Genomic DNA, 16,759 nt, shown 5'->3' on the forward strand with positions numbered 1-16,759 from the left:
ATTAGGCTCCGCCTTCTTAGCTCACGACGAATAAAAAAAAATCACAATTGAGACAGGGCGGGTGGGTGGGGCTTATATTTTGCTTTTTTTTTCTTAATAAACGTAGTCATAGTTTCACAACAAAAAGTCGTAAGTCGTGGGGCGAAGCTTAATTGCAAAATCCTTCTTTTCCTACTAGAAATTGCTATGTGAATCATGTTCTTCAGTAATTGCGTTGTTTAAAGCAAACTATATGTATTAAGTAAAAAAGAAAGCCAAAAGAAAAGCTCCGCCCATCCGCCCCGGTCTCAATCCGGCTTTAATCTTTAATATACAAAAGGACCAATTCTGAATCAAACATGTTGGAATTTAAAGGTTGTTAAAAAATAAACAGCCAATCAGATTTACAAATTTTACTCGTTACTATGGAAATTTGCAATTTAACACCCTTTAAATTTAAGAGGTTTGATTCAGAATTGCCCTTATAGTATTTTTTTAATAACACGATGCTCCTCAAGAATATGTCTTACACAGTAATTTCTTTTAGAGAATAAATTATTTTGCAATTAAGCTCCGCCTTCTTGGCTAACGACGAATAAAATAAATCATCAGAATTGAGGCAAGGCGGGCGGGTGGGGCTTGTATTTTGCATTTTTTTTTCTTAATATACGTATATTAAGAAAAAAAGGCAAAACATAAGCCCCGCCCACCCGCCCGATCTTAATCGTGATGATTTTTTTTACCCGTCGTAAGTCGTGGGGCGGAGCTTAATTGTTAAATCCTTATTTTTTCTTAGGTAATCGTGTTATTCAAAGAAAACCCTATATATTAAGTAAAAAATAAAGCTAAGGATAAACTCCACCTATCCTATACCACCTCCGCGATTTCAATTGTAATGAATTTCTCATTCGTTATCAGACCGTGGGGCGGAACATAATTGCAAAATCTCCATTACCCTACAAAAATTTACCATTTGAAACATGTTTTAAATTCTTGTTCTGAAAAGACGACTACGTATATTAAGAAAAAAAGCCAAAATATAAACCCCACCCACCCACCCCACCTCAATTATGATGTTTTTTTTTTCTTAGAGACTTTAACACGTTTAAAATGGCATTAGTCAGGAAACTCAATTTCAGGCAGATCGGAAAAGTGTGATTTTTTATCTTGCTTTCCACAGTATCTTATAATTCAAAAATATCAGATTTCTACGCAAAATAAATAACCGATGTTTCCTGATTTTTTATTTTTATTTAATTTTTGAGTGGTTTTCGGCTCCTCCACAATTTGTACGTCAGGTCTCATCACGAAAATTCCAGATTTGTGACTTCAGCTGTCTCAAATTTGATTTCCTTCTAACTTGTCCCTCGTAAATACGAATTCAAGTTCAAAACTTATCTACGAAAGTTTTTGAATATTTTTGTTTTTTTAATAATATTCCACCTATGGAACAACTCAAAATTCTCAAATTTTCAAAATCCTCAAATTCTCAGACCCATCAAATCGTCAAAATCCTAAATTCACCAAATAAAAAACCCTCAAGATTCTCAAATACCCTAAATCTTCAAAAGACCAAATCTTCCATTCCTCAAAACAGCATATCCTCAAATTCTCAAAATCTTCAAATCAACAATTCCTCAAAATCCTCAAGACACCAAATCCTCAGATCCTTAAAATCTTCAAGACACCAAATCCTCAAAATCCTTAAATTACCAAATTCAAAAAGTCTCCAAAATCACCAAATTTTCAAATCCTCAAAATACTCAAAGCATCAAATTCTCAAAACCCCAAAAATTTCAAAACAGCAAATCCTTAAAATCTTCAAATTATAAACCTCAAAAAATCCTCAAAATCATCTAATCCTCCTATCTACAAAATCGTCAAAATCCTCAAATCCTCAAAATGCTAAAAATATCAAATTCCCAAATCTTCAAAATTCTCAAAACACTAAATCCCCATATAATCCGAATTTTCGAATTCTCAAAGGCCTTAAAATCCACAAGACTCTAAATCCCCAAGATTCTTTAATTACGAATTTGAAAAATTTCCAAAACCCTTAAATCCTCACATCACCAAAGCTTCAAATCCTCAAAATACTCAAAAATTCTCACATTGTCAAAATCCTCAAATCACCAAATTAAAAAAAAACTCAAGATTCTCAAATACTCAAAATCTTCAAACATCAGATCTTCAGTTCCTCAAAATAGCAAATCCTCAAATTCTAAAACTCACGAAATTTTCAAATTTTCAAATTTGCAAAATCTTCAAATCATCGAAATTTTCAAGGCATCAAATTTTCAAAGCACCAAATCCCCATATAATCCAAATTTTCGAATTCCCAAAATCCTTAAAATCCTCAAGAATCTAAATCCTCAAAATCTTTTAATTACTAAACTGAAAAATCCCCAAAATCCTTAAATCCTCAAATCACCAAAGCTTCAAATCCTCAAGATAGTCAAAACACCAAATGCCCATATAATCCAAATTTTCGAATAGTCAAAATCCTTAAAATCCTCAAGAATCTAAATCCTCAAAATTCTTTAATTACTAAATTGAAAAAATCTCCAAAATCCTTAAACCCTCAAATCATCAAAGCTTCAAATCCATATAATACTCAAAATTCTCAAAATCGTCTAATTGTCAGAATACTGAGATCACCAAATTAAAAAAAAATCAAGATTCTCAAATATTCAAAATCTTCAAAACACTAAATCTTCAATTCCTCAAAATAGCAAATCCTCAAATTCTCAAAATCCTCAAATCCTCAAATTCTCAGAAGCTCACAAATTTCAAAACACAAAATCCTCAAATAATCAAAGCAGCAGATCCTCAAATTCTCAAATTCATCAAATTTTCAAAATGTTCAAATTTTCAAAATCCTCAATTCATCAAATCATCGGAATTTTCAAAGCATCATATTCTCAAAATCCTCAGAATCCTAAAAACATCAAATTCTCAAATCTCCAAAATTCTCAAAGCACCAAATCCCCATATAATCCAAATTTTCGATTTCTCAAAATCCTCAAAATCCTCAAGAATCTAAATCCACAAAATCATTTAATTACTATAATATGTACTGCAAAATTAGTCCAAAAACTACATTTCAGGCAACTCGGAAGAGTGTGATTTTTTATCTTGTTTTCCACAGTATCTTATAATTCAAAAATATCAGATTTCGAAAATTTCAAACTATCTCCATTACTATACTCGTAGCTCTCAGCTTTCTGAAAAGTTGTCTCTATACTAATTCTAATTTCGGCTCCTCCACAATTTGTACGTCAGGTTTCATCACGAAAATTCCAGATTTGTGACCTCAGCTGTCTCAAATTTGATTTTCTTCTAACTTGTCCCTCGTAAATACGAATTCAAGTTCAAAACTTATCTACGAAAGTTTTTGAATATTTTTGATTTTTTTATAAGATTCCGCCTATGGTTGTAACGGGTAACGGGGAATCAAGGTTCGATTCCGGAGAGGGAGCCTGAGAAACGGTCTCTCACAACCAAACGGCTAATTTATTCGGTCCAAAGCTTCATTTTTTGCTACTGAAACATTCCAAGAAATCGAAAAACAAACCGCAAATCGAGGTCTAGGAATGTTTTGAAATGGTGAACCTGTGAACTTGAAAAAAAATTTTTGAAATGCTGATTGAGATGCGATATTTTGAGATCATTTCAATATTTAACAAGCTGATAGTAGAAGTGATTTCTGCAGTGCAAAATTAGTCTCAAAACTCAATTTCAGGATTTCAGGCAAATCGGAAGAGTGTGATTGATTTTTTTTTATCTTGTTTTCCACAACATTTTACAGCCAGGAAATTTCAGATTCCGACAAATTTAAACTATTTCGGATCACCAACCTCTGAGCGTTCTGAAAATTGGGGCCATTACTAATTAGAACCTCCTGGACGAGATCCTGGACTCAAAAAATTCTCCGAAAGCATCTTTTTTTTTGTATCTACTAAAGTAACTTAGTCGATAATTTGAAATTTTTATATTCAAACCAATCACTATATAATTTTCAAAATTCCAAAAGCTCTTTTGTTGGAAACGTCATATTTTTCGTAACCTGAGTATGCTGCTCAGAGTAAGTTCCGGATCAATGATGGGTTTAAAAATAATAATAGTAATAATAAAGTGACTTACATATACTTATTACCAACAGTAAATAATTGTGAACTTTGTGCTACGTGGACGTTTAGAACAAATTCTTATCGAACTTCAGCACTAAGTTTACATTTAGTGGTTGCGCGATTATAAAATCAACACAGGTTTTTGTTCTCTGGAAGTCTTTCTCCTCCCTGCCTTTGGCCATAAATCTCCCTTTCCCAGTGGCGCCCGTCGACATCCCTTAATGAGGCTAACTCTTCCAAACTTTGATTCCCTCAGCCTTCCAACTTCCAATATTCACACACAGCGTCGAAAACTTCGACACCGCCGTAACAAAATACGCTCCGTATAAAATAAACACATAAACATCGACTCGAGCATGAAAGCAGTTGCAGCTCGCAAAACAAAGTAGGTAATAAAAGTAGCACGAACAGCGTTCCGAATCCTAAAATACAACCATTAGCATCTTTATATGTTTTTTTATTACTCGCGCTTTCCATAATTTGTCTTTTTCCAAGAAACTGCAAACGCCAGCAGCGACTGCTAATCTTTTTTCAATTGTTGTTTTATCCCGCTCCTGATGTAATCGAGTGAGTCATTAGACGTAGCGGAAGTATAATTATTCCTCTATCTCGTCGGCTTACTTATAATACACCCTCAAAGCAATTAAGCGGGGTGGCGGCCCTTCGCACCTCTCCGAATTTCGAACTGGACCGCAAGACATTCAATTTGTGCGTAGTTGGCCGGGTGCCAGCATCCCCTAATCGTGTAACAAGTAGAATACAAAGCCGTGCCCATGACCTAATCTAATTTTTTCGCAACTTATGAGGGCTGAAGGCGGAATTAATTTATTCTCTTTCGATGGGGGCGCGTCTATGCAAAATTCGAGATTTTGCGAAATGAAGCGGATTAGGGGTGATTACGCGAACACCTTGTCGAGCGAGAAAACCGTGTTGGGGTGGAAAAGGGGAGCAATTATTGTCTTTTATTTTTACATAAAAGCGCGGTTGACTGGGTATTGATTACAGAGCTATTATTACAAACAGTGGGGATGCGAGTCAAAGGGAAAACGGGAATAATTAAAATGGAGATGAAAAGGGAGACACTCGAGTTTTTCGAGGGATGCGATGGGGTTCATTTGTAAAGCAAGCATTAAACAGCGGCGAGATTTTTCCTCGTAGGGGATATTTATTTTTAGAGAACTTCCAAAGAGACGACAAGTCTGCTCGTGACTTCATAAGTTTGTTATGGTGATAAAAGTCGCTGTTCTACAAGTTGCTTTATTTATCAAAAAGGGAAAGTCGGGGTTTCATTTCGAGGCGCCAGTTTTCGAGCTAGTGTGATGAAATTTTAACCACACGTAGAACGAATTCTAGTAAAAAGCGCCACGTGGAGGTTTTTCCAAAAATCGAACCGAGAACTCCGTTTCCTTCGACTTCGCGGAGCATGAACGAAGTCTTGTTTTTGTTCGAGCAAAAAATCATCATATTTTTAGTCGTCTGCGAGCGACAACGTACATAAATCGTCTTGTCGCACAAATACACCTAGAAGCTCATCTCGAGAAGATCGATCGTAAAACTTCGCTATTTATAAGAAGACTCTTTGAAAAACTCGCCCTAAACAACCCACAAAGTATAAAACATTTTGTGCTCGGAATTAATTAAGGGAATTGTTCTAAAAGATTCCTTTCATTCATCCTCCAACTGGTTCGCGTTTTTTCTTTAGCGTTTAACGTTAAAGAAACGTTATTTAATCCATGAGGTCAATCTACTGATAGTATTAAACATAAACAACGTTCACCGGATCAGCAACCAAATACCTCAGGCGGTAGCACCGTTGCTCTAATTAAACTCGCACAAAACCTCTAAAGGCCCAACGAAAAAACACTAATTGATTTCGTTTTTACTGCGTAAAGTTTGAAAGTGTGAAGCGGTTCAAGTGCACGTTCTATACTCATAAATTTCGGGGGAATAAAGGTCACGGTGTGGCTCACAATCAGTGGAGGAATGTCACGGTCGAAGAAATAATTCGGAATGAGTGTAAGTAGAGCGGAGAGAAAGTCGCTGTTTTCGAACATAAATTATCGCACGATTGGCATGATCTCCGCAGCCGTGATCGTCTAGTGGTTAGGACCCTACGTTGTGGCCGTAGTAACCCAGGTTCGAATCCTGGTCACGGCAGGAGATTTTTTTTATAATTTTAGTTGTATTTTTCGTTGCTAAGAATGTATATGTATTTGAGCACTGAAAATGCTCGTTTTTATTTATTTTATACATTAATAAGAGATTTAAAAAATAGACGTTTGAAATGTACCTCAAATAATTAAAATACTCAAAACATCAAATTCTCAAAATCCTAATATTACCAAATTCAAAAAATTTCCAAAATTCCCAAAATACTCAAAATATGAAATTTTTAACATTTTCAAAACACCAAATCCTTAAATAAGAATAATCCAAACCCTCAAGGCACCAAATCTTCAAAACTCTCAAATCAGCAAACTCAAAAAATCTTCAAAATCCCCATATCCTCCAATGCACAAAATCCTCAAATACTCAAAATTCTCAAATTTTCAAAAACCTCAAATCCCCAGACCCATCAAATCGTCAAAAACCTCAAATCCCCAGACCCACCAAATCTTCAAAATCCTCAAATCACCAAATAAAAAAAACCCTCAAGATTCTCAAATACCCTAAATCTTCAAAACACCAAATCTTCAATTCCTCAAAACAGCATATCATCAAATTCTTAAAATCTTCTAATCAACAAATCCTCAAAATTCTCAAGGCATTAAATCCTCAAAATCCTCTAATCCTCAAAATTTTCAAAACAGTAAATCCTCAAATAATCAAAATTTTCAAAATTCTCAAGACACCAAATCCTCAAATCCTTAAAATCTTCAAGACTCAAAATCCTTAAATTACCAAATTAAAAAAATCTCCAAAATCGCCAAATCTTCAAATTCTCAAAATACTCAAAGCACGAAATTCTCAAAACCCCAAAACTTTCAAAACACCAAATCCTCAAATTAGAAACCCCAAAAATCCTCAAAATCATCTAATCCTCTATCTACAAAATTTTCTAATTCTGAAAATCCTAAATCCTCAAAATCATCAAATAGTAAAAATCCTCAAATCCTCAAAATGCTAAAAAATTTCGAAAGCCTCAAAATTCTTAAAACATCAAATGCCCATATAATCCAAATTTTTGAATTCTCAAAATCGTTAAAATTCACAAGACTCTAAATCCTCAAAATTCTTTAATTACGAAATTGAAAAAAATCCCCAAAATCCTTAAATCCTCACATCACCAAAGCTTCAAATCCTTAAAATACTCAAAAATTCTCAAATTGTCAAAATCCTCAGATCACCAAATTAAAAAAAAAACTCAAGATTCTTAAATACTCAATATCTTCAAAACATCAGATCTTCAGTTCCTCAAAATAGCAAATCCTTAAATTCTGAAACTCATGAAATTATCAAATTTTCAAATTTTCAAATTTTCAAAATCCTCAAATCACCAAATCATCGAAATTTTTAAAGCATCAAATTCTCAAAATCACCAGAATCCTAAAAATATCAAATTCTCAAATCTCAAAAATTCCAAAACACCAAATCCCCATATAATCCAAATTTTCGAATTCTCAAATTCCTTAAAGTCCTCAATAATCTAAATCCTCAAAATCTTTTAATTACTAAACTGAAAAAATCCCCAAAATCCTTAAATCCTTAAATCACCAAAGCTTCAAATCCTCAAAATAGTCAAAACACCAGATCCGTATATAATCCAATTTTTCGAATTCTCATAAACCTTAAAATCCTCAAGAATCTAAATCCTCGAAATTCTTTAATTACTAAATTGAAAAAATCCCCAAAATTCTTAAATCCTCACACCACCAAAGCTTCAAATCCTCAAAATACTCAAAAATTCTCAAATTGTCAAAATCATCAAATTGTCAAAATCCTCAGATCACCAAATTTAAAAAAAAACTCAACATTCTCAAATATTCAAAATCTTCAAAACACTAAATCTTCAGTTCCTCAAAATAGGAAATCCTCAAATTCTCAAAATCCTCAAATCCTTAAATTCTCAGAAGCACACAAATTTCAAAACACAAAATCCTCAAATAATCAAAACAGCAGATCCTCAAATTCTCAAATTCATCAAATTTCAAAATGTTCAAATTTTCAAAATCCTCAAATCACCAAATCATCGAAATTTTCAAAGCATCAAATTCTCAAAATCCTCATAATCATAAGAATAAGAATAAGAATAAGAATAAGAATAAGAATAAGAATAAGTTTATTGCACAACTAGAGCAGCGTACCAAAAGTTAGAATGCAGGCTAACCCTGATACTAAAACGATTCTAACTCATACCTACACACATTAAACATACAATATACAATTAGAATACGTAAATAAGTAAAATAAATAAAACAACCTAACAAACATAGTCAAACTTAAAATCTACGAACATTAACATTTATGTCGTGACCATTTAAAATATCAGACTTAATTCTCTTTTTGATACAAGAACTGGATGCATTTAAATATATCAAAAAATTATTGTTAATATGTGATGCTAAGTAGGAGAAAGACGACTGAAACTTTGCAGTTCTGTGAACAGGAATCTCGAGTCGTTGATCAACATGTCTTAAGTCTCTTATATTTATTTCATTTCTTTTAATCATTTTAACAAAAAGATATTCAGGAACATGAGTTTCTAGAATCTTTTTAATGAAATTTACGTAATGTAAGAAACGCTGTTCATTTAGCTTAAGTTCTTTTAAAAGTTTTATATATGGTGAAATATGTTGAAATCTCGGTACGTTAATAATAAATCTCACACAACTATTTTGAATTTTTTGAAGTTTGATTTTGTCATACTCCGACAGACACGGACCATAGACTTGAGTACAATAATTTAAGTTAGACAATACTATTGATTTAACTAAAATGAGTTTAGTGTCCTGATCTAAAGATTGTCTGAGAGGAGCAAGCTGCTTTAGTTTAAAATAACTTGAACGGCATAATGCAGAAACATGTTGTGAAAAATTCAGACATGAATCAAGGATTACACCTAAATTTTTAACAACACTTTCACAGGGAATTTGTTGTTCGTTAATGACTAAATTAAGATGAATGTTTGCCGTTAAAGTAGAGGAACCGAATATTATGTTTTTACATTTTTTAGTGTTTAAATAAAAAGAATTGCAAGCAGTCCATTGAAAAATTTCTGCCAAATCTTCATTAATCTTAAACGGAGCTGTTGTATCTTGAGGATGAAAGCTTAAATACATTTGAATATCATCAGCGTACAAGTGCATGGTACAGTATTTAGGCACAAACTGAATATCGGATATAAATACTGAAAACAAGAGAGGACCTAAAATCGATCCCTGTGGAACTCCTCTTTTAATGTCACGAGTGGCAGAAGTGTCTTGACCTGTGACAGAGTTTATGCGACAAACCTGTTTTCTATTGTGCAAATAATTATTAAACCATTTTAAGGTAGAATTAGTTACACCGTAATAAGATAATTTTTCCAACAAGCAATTAATATCGATGGAATCAAAAGCTTTAGACAGATCTAATAAAATTAATGCAGTAACGTTTCCCCTATCCATATTACGCAAAATATCATCAACAATAGACACTATGGCTGTAGCTGTACTGTAGCCTTGACGAAAACCAGACTGAGTCATTGGTAGGATATTTATATTTGAAAAGTACTCTTTAAGTTGTTTATACATGAGCGATTCCGAAATTAATAACATAATTGGTTGTATACTTATCGGTCGTAAGTCATTTAATTCATTAACCTTAGATTGTTTGGGAATGGGTGTCACACATGATGTTTTCCATAGACTTGGTACAATACCGTTTTCAAAGCAGATGTTAATTATATGTGTCAAAGGTACGCATACGAAAGGTAGCGAGAGTTGTAACATCTTAGCTGATATACCATCATGACCTGTCAAAGAGGGTTTTAACTTGAGAACTACATCCCTTACAGTTTCCTGATCTACAGGCGAATATTCAAATTTGTGGTTTTCAGAAACATTTGCACGATGAAGATATTCACGAAAAGAAAATGAAGCAGAAGTTTTTGGCACAGAGTCAACAAAAAAATTGTTTATAACATTAACATCCGAAAATTCAGGTTGAATAGAATTTTTAAGCTGTTTGGTATTAATAATATAAGAACATCAAATTATCGAATCTCCAAAATTCTCAAAACACCAAATCCCCATATAATCCAAATTTTCGAATTCTCAAATTCCTTAAAATCGTCAAGAATCTAAATCCTCAAAATCTTTTAATTGCTAAACTGAAAAAATTCCCAAAATCTTTAAATCCTTAAATCACCAAAGCTTCAAATCCTCAAAATAGTCAAAACACCAAATCCATATATAATCCAAATTTTCGAATTCTCAAAAACCTTAAAATCCTCAAGAATCTAAATCCTCGAAATTCTTTAATTACTAAATTGAAAATATCCGCAAAATTCTTAAATGCTCAAATCACCAAAGCTTCAAATCCACAAAATACTCAAAACATCAAATTGTCAAATACTCAAAATTCTCAAAATCGTCAAATTGTCAAAATCCGCAAATCACCAAATTAAAAAAAAACTCAAGATTCTCAAATATTCAAAACCTTCAAGACACGAAATGTTCAATTCCTCAAAATAACAAATCTTCAAATTCTCAAAATCCTCAAATCCCCAAATTCTCAGAAGTTCACAAACTTCAAAACACAAAATCCTCAAATAATCAAAACAGCAAATCCTCAAATTCTCAAATTCATCAAACTCTCAAAATTTTTAAATTCTCAAAATCTTCAAATCATCAGATCCTCAAAATTCTAACAACATTAGGTTCTCAAAACACCAAATCCCTATACAATCAAAACTTTCGAACTCACAAAATCCTTAAAATCCTCAAAATCCTTTAATTACTAAATTCAAAAAATCCCCAAAATCCTCAAAGAATCAAATCTTCGAATCCTCAAAATAGTCAAAACATCAAATTCTCAAGACCTCAAAATCTTCAGGACACGAAAATCTTCAAAATTCTCAAATCAATAAACTCAAAAATTCTCAAATCCCCCAATCCACAAAATCCTTAAATACTCAAAATTCTTAAATTACCAAAATCCCCAAATCCTCAAAATCGTCAAAATCCTCAAAGCACCAAATTAAAAAAATCCTCAAGATTCTCAAATACTCAAAACATTTAATTCCTCAAAACAGCAAATCCTTAAATACTCAAAATTTTCAAACCCTTAAATTCATCAAATATCCAAAATTTCCAAGACATTAAATCCTCAAAATCCTCCAAACAACAAATCCTCAAAATTCTCAAATTATCAAAATCCTCAAACCTCACAATCATCAAGTCGTCAAAATCCTTAAAGCACCAAATTAAAAGAAATCTTCAAGATTCTCAAATACTCAGAACATTTAATTCTTCGAAATAGCAAATCCTTAAATTCTCAAAATTTTCAAACTCCCAAATTCATCAAATATCCAAAATTTCCAAGACATTAAATCCTCAAAATCCTCCAAACATCAAATCCTCAAAATTCTCAAAACTCCAAGTCCCTAAATAATCAAAATATTCGAATTCTCAAAATCATCAAAATACCAAATCCTCATATCCTTAAATTACCAAATTGAAAAAATGCCCAAAATCAGCAAACCCTCAGATATGCAAATCTTCAAATCCTCAAAATACTCAAATACTCAAAGCATCAAATTTTCAAAACCTCAAAAATTTTGAAACACCAAGTCCTCAAATAATCAAAACCCCCAAACTTTCAAAATCCTAAAATTAGCAAACTCACTAAAACCTCAAAATCCTGTAATCCTTGTATTCACAAAATCCCCAAATACTCAAAACTCTCAAATTCTCAAAATCCTCAAATCCTCAAAATCATTTAATCGTCAAAATACCAAATCTTCAAATTCTCAAATTCTTAAATTCATCAAATTTTGAAAATTTTCTAATTTTCAAAATCTTCAAATCATCAAAATTCTCCAAACCCCCGGTCCCAAAATAATAAAAATTTTCGATTTTTCAAAATCCTTAAAATCCTCAAGACACTAAATCCTCATAATCCTTTAATTACTAAATTCAAAAAATCCCCAAAATCCTCAAATCCTCAGATTACCATATCTTCAAATACTCAAATACTCAAAATTCTCAATATCTTCAAGATTTTCAAATACTCAGGAGCCTCAAAACACCGAATCTTCAATTCCTTAAAACAGCAAATTCATCAAAATCTCAAAATTTTCACCTATCAATAATCATAATTTTTTCTGGAGTACGTAAAACGGAAAAACTAAATTATTGCAGTTTGGAAACTGGGATTTTGATAATATCGTTCAAATCATATTAAGTATTCTCGTTTTTTATTGTTTTTTTCTATTTTATACCAAAGTAACAGATGTAAGAAATAATCATTTCGAAACGTAACGTAAACTTCTGGAAATGCTGAAAATCGTCATACATTTTTGAAAACTTCGAGAAATATACTGGCCATTGCTTCAGAAGGTCTGGGGCCTCTATTATAGTCAGATCTCTCTATACTCAAAATCCATAAAACTGTTTCCCTGAGAATTAGAAAAATTGCACGGTGGTAATTTTTGGGGAAGAGATCATTCGATTTCAAATACACAATAAGGCTTGAAAATTAATTAAAAAAAAATTATTAAATATTTCTATTTTTTGTTTCTTTGTACATTTTAGAAAGAAATGAACGCATTAATATCGGGCCATCTTGTGAAAGTCCAACTTCATCGTCATAAGAACAACATATTATATATAAACCGACAAAAAGTCTTCTGCCGTGACCAGGATTCGCACCTGGGTTACTACGGCCACAACGTAGGGTCCTAACCACTAGACGATCACGTCTGCCCAGACCTCTAAAAAACCCCAACAATCCATCAAACACGCCTGCACACTTTCCCGTTCTGCGTCCATTCGACCATAAATCCATTACCGATGAAATAATCCATCAATAATAAAAACCACTCAACTCCAACGGTCGAATTAATGCGAGAGTTTCATTAAACTTGTCCAAACCCGTACAAAATAATTATCAGTCCTCCACCACCCACTCATTCTCAAGTTCAGAAGATGTAAATCTACGTCTCCTTTGTTCCACTTTTCATAAAAGTATATGAAAGCTTTCTTTCGTTTAAAACCGGGCTTTGTTTGAAACGTCAGAAGCCGAGTGGTCCTTTATTTTTTATTACTCCAATCCCGCTCTACACTACCGTGTAATCAACTCCCACGTTATCGCGACTGATTAATGGCGATGACCACTACAGTCGCCCCCGAGTGCCTCGATTGACAAATCCCGAGATTTGCGGGGACACATTTCTCATTCCCGAATCAATTTCCTTTTTTTTATATCGGCGATAAATATTTATGACACGGAAGGTTGCGTCCACCCTGTACAGGTTTTTTCTTGGCGGCTCGTAAAGTAGCGGAATAATGGGATAAAGCTGGAGCTCTTTGAATTCAATCAGTGACAAAGACGTGGTGCGAAGCTGCGGGATGTCGCACGCATGGTTTGATAGACCTGGAAATAGCAGAGGCAATCGAAACCTATAAAACAAACATTCGGATCGGGAATGGAGGTGTTAAAATCAATTTTCTTGGAGGAGGGGTGTTTGTTTTTGCCAAGAAGGGAGACTTTTAAGGGCGAATTAGGTAAAATCTGGTGGGGGTAATTAGGCCAGAATTGGCCGTGACAGGAAATCGGAGACTGATTAATGGTTGGCGGGGAATGGGCTAATAGGGGATGGTTGGGAGGCGATACCGGTCGGGGAAATCTGTTAGGGTAAATATTTGAACGACTTGAAAGTATAGAAAGAGATCGACTGGACGGAATTGAATCGGAGTTAAATTTACATTACTCAAGAGGATGTTGGGTGATTCATGGTTGGTGATTACGGTTTAATTGTTGTTTGTCGTGAGTTATGGTAAATTAATTGTGTTTTGATTTGGTCATAGTTGGCTGGAAATGGAAAGAGAAAGTTGGTGTTTTGTCTTTCTTGTATTGGTGTCTTCAACGTCTTCGATAGCCGTGATCGTCTAGTGGTTAGGACCCTACGTTGTGGCCGTAGTAACCCAGGTTCGAATCCTGGTCACGGCAGAAGACTTTTTGTCGGTTTATACCTATATATGTTGTTCTTATGACGATGAAGTTGGACTTTCACAAAATTTTTAGAAAGCAAAATGTTACTCCTAAATACAGTTTTTAAAAAACAATATAAACATTTTTTTTTAGAAGGATAGCCAAATAACAAGAACTGGGAAAAATTGGTAATACAATAAAATAAATGTATAAGAATTTTTATACAATGGACAAAAGAAACAAAAACATCCTCCTCGCCTGAGAACTTGTTTGATCCACAGACCGGAGCGCGCTCAGGCCAATGTCGACTCTAAAAGCGTTCAGAATTTTTGCGGGAAATAGTTATTATTTAGATGCTTTTAATTTTTTAAAATGAAAAATTCAATTATCGAAAAGTCAAAAATTTTATAAATGGAAAAAATAAGAAAAAACGGAAATCGAAAAGTTCGCTAAATTGATAATGCTGAAAAAATTGAGAAATCGAAAACTTTAAAAAAGCGGGAAATCTAAAAATGGAAAAGTCGAAAAATTTTTAAAATCGAAAAACCAAGATGGTCACATTAAAAAATCGAAAAATTGAAAAATCGAAAATTTAAAACACTAAAAAATTCAAATATAGAAACATTGTAAAATCCTGAAAAAATCGAGAAATCCAAACGTGAAAAAATAAAAAAAATAAAAACTGGAAATTCTAAAATATCAAAATCGAGAACTTGAACAAGCGGATAAGTAACTGAAAAATCGAAACTTCGAAAACTTGGAAAATCGCAAAACTGGGAAATCGTAAATGTTAAAACTCCGAAAATTGAAAAATTGAGAAAACGAAGTTTAAAACAGTCGAAAAATTGAGAAAACTAAAGTTTGAAAAACGAAAAATTGACATCCCAAAAAGTAAAATGTCGAAAAATCAAAAATCCAGAACTCGAAAAATCGAAAAGTAGAAATACAAAAAAAACCCAAAACTCAAATCTGGGAACATTGAAAAATATAAGAAAAATTGAAGAATCGAAAAACTGAAAAATCACAAAATTGAACGAAATATACAAAAATCAGAAAATTAAAAAACTGAAAAATTGAGAAACCGAAAAGTTTAAAATCGAAAAATTGAAAAATCAAAAACGTAAAAAAATCGAAAACTAAACAGCTGAGGAACTGAAAGATCAAAACTTTGGGAAGTCGAGAAATGGGAAAATAAAAAAATAGATCAATTGAGAAATAGAAAAATCGAAAAACTAAAACTAAAAAATCGAAAAACCGACAAATCGAAACATCGAAACATCGAAAACAAAAACCTATGCATCCAGAAATCTAAAACTCAAAATATCGAGAAATCGAGGAGTCGAAAAGTCGAGGGATCGAAAAATCGAAAAATTGTGAAACCGAAATAGGCCAAAATCGAAAAATCGGGAAGTTAAAAACGGAAAAATTGATAAATCCAGAGATTGAACCATGAAAACATCGGAACATCCGAATCTCAATAAATCGAGATCTCAAAAAGTTGAAAACTGGAAACTCGAGAAATCGAAAAATCTAGAATTTTAAAACTTGAAAAACTAAAATATGGAAAAGTTGAAAAACTGAAAAATCGAAATATAAAACAGTCGAAAAATTGAAAAATCTAAAGTTTAAAAAACGAAAAACTGAAAATTCAAAGAATGAAAAAATGAACAATCGAAAAATCCAGAAGTCGAAAAATTTTAAAGTCGAAAAATCGAAATATCCAAAAATTGAGAAATTAAAAAATTGGAAAATTAAGAAATGGAAAGCCAATAAACCATCGAAAAATTGAAGAACGGAAAAATCGAATCTTTGAGAAGTCGAGAAATGGGAAAATCAAAAATAAATTCATTGACAAATCGGAAAAAGCGCCAAAATTTGAAAGATTGAAAAATAGAAATACTGAAAAACTGAAACATCAAAAAACCGAGAAATCGAAAAATCTAAAATTTAAAACACTGAACAATTAAAATATAGCAAAATCAAAAAATTTAAACATAAAAATACGAAAATCTAAAATTGAAAAATCGAAAAATTTAAAGACAAATGGAAACTTCAGATTTTAAAACATTGCAAAATTGAAAAATCGGATTACTGCAAAATCGAAACATCGAAAAATTGGAAAATCGAAAAATTGAAAAACCCAAAAGTAAAAAATCGAAAAACCGAGAAATCCAAAAATCGAAACATCGAAAAATTCCAAAACTGAGCATCGAGAAATCGAAAAATCGGAGGATCAAGAAATCGAGGATTAGAAAGTTGAGAAGAAAAGTTAAAAATTGGAAAACTGATAAATCGAGAAACTAAACAATCAAAACATTGAAACATCTGAGTTCGATAAATAAATCAAGAAATCAAAAAATTTAAAAATCCAAAAATTTAAAAAAATAAAAATTGAAAAATCGAAAATTTAAAAATTCTTGAAATTAAAAAATTGAGAAAACGAAGTTGAAAACAGTCGAAAAATTGAAAAAACTAAAGTATAAGAAACGAAAAATTAAAAAACCAAAATTAAAAAG

The 16,759-nt window shown here is 32.4% G+C and overlaps 1 protein-coding gene and 2 non-coding genes across 4 annotated transcripts in view; all 3 read left to right on the forward strand.

The window, feature by feature from the left end:
• LOC135124205 (inactive dipeptidyl peptidase 10) overlaps positions 1-16,759 on the forward strand; it is a 114,458-nt gene that overhangs the window by 18,566 nt on the left and 79,133 nt on the right. The window lies entirely within an intron of this gene.
• Positions 6,195-6,266, forward strand: Trnah-gug (transfer RNA histidin (anticodon GUG)). The gene has a single exon. It is a non-coding gene; the product is annotated as a tRNA-His (tRNA).
• Positions 14,190-14,261, forward strand: Trnah-gug (transfer RNA histidin (anticodon GUG)). Its single transcript has one exon. It is a non-coding gene; the product is annotated as a tRNA-His (tRNA).

This window comes from Zophobas morio, unplaced genomic scaffold, assembly GCF_036711695.1.
Source record: "Zophobas morio isolate AGI-343-1 ecotype UQ-CSIRO unplaced genomic scaffold, CSIRO_AGI_Zmor_V1 ptg000007l, whole genome shotgun sequence".
Classification (NCBI taxonomy): Eukaryota; Metazoa; Arthropoda; class Insecta; order Coleoptera; family Tenebrionidae; genus Zophobas; species Zophobas morio.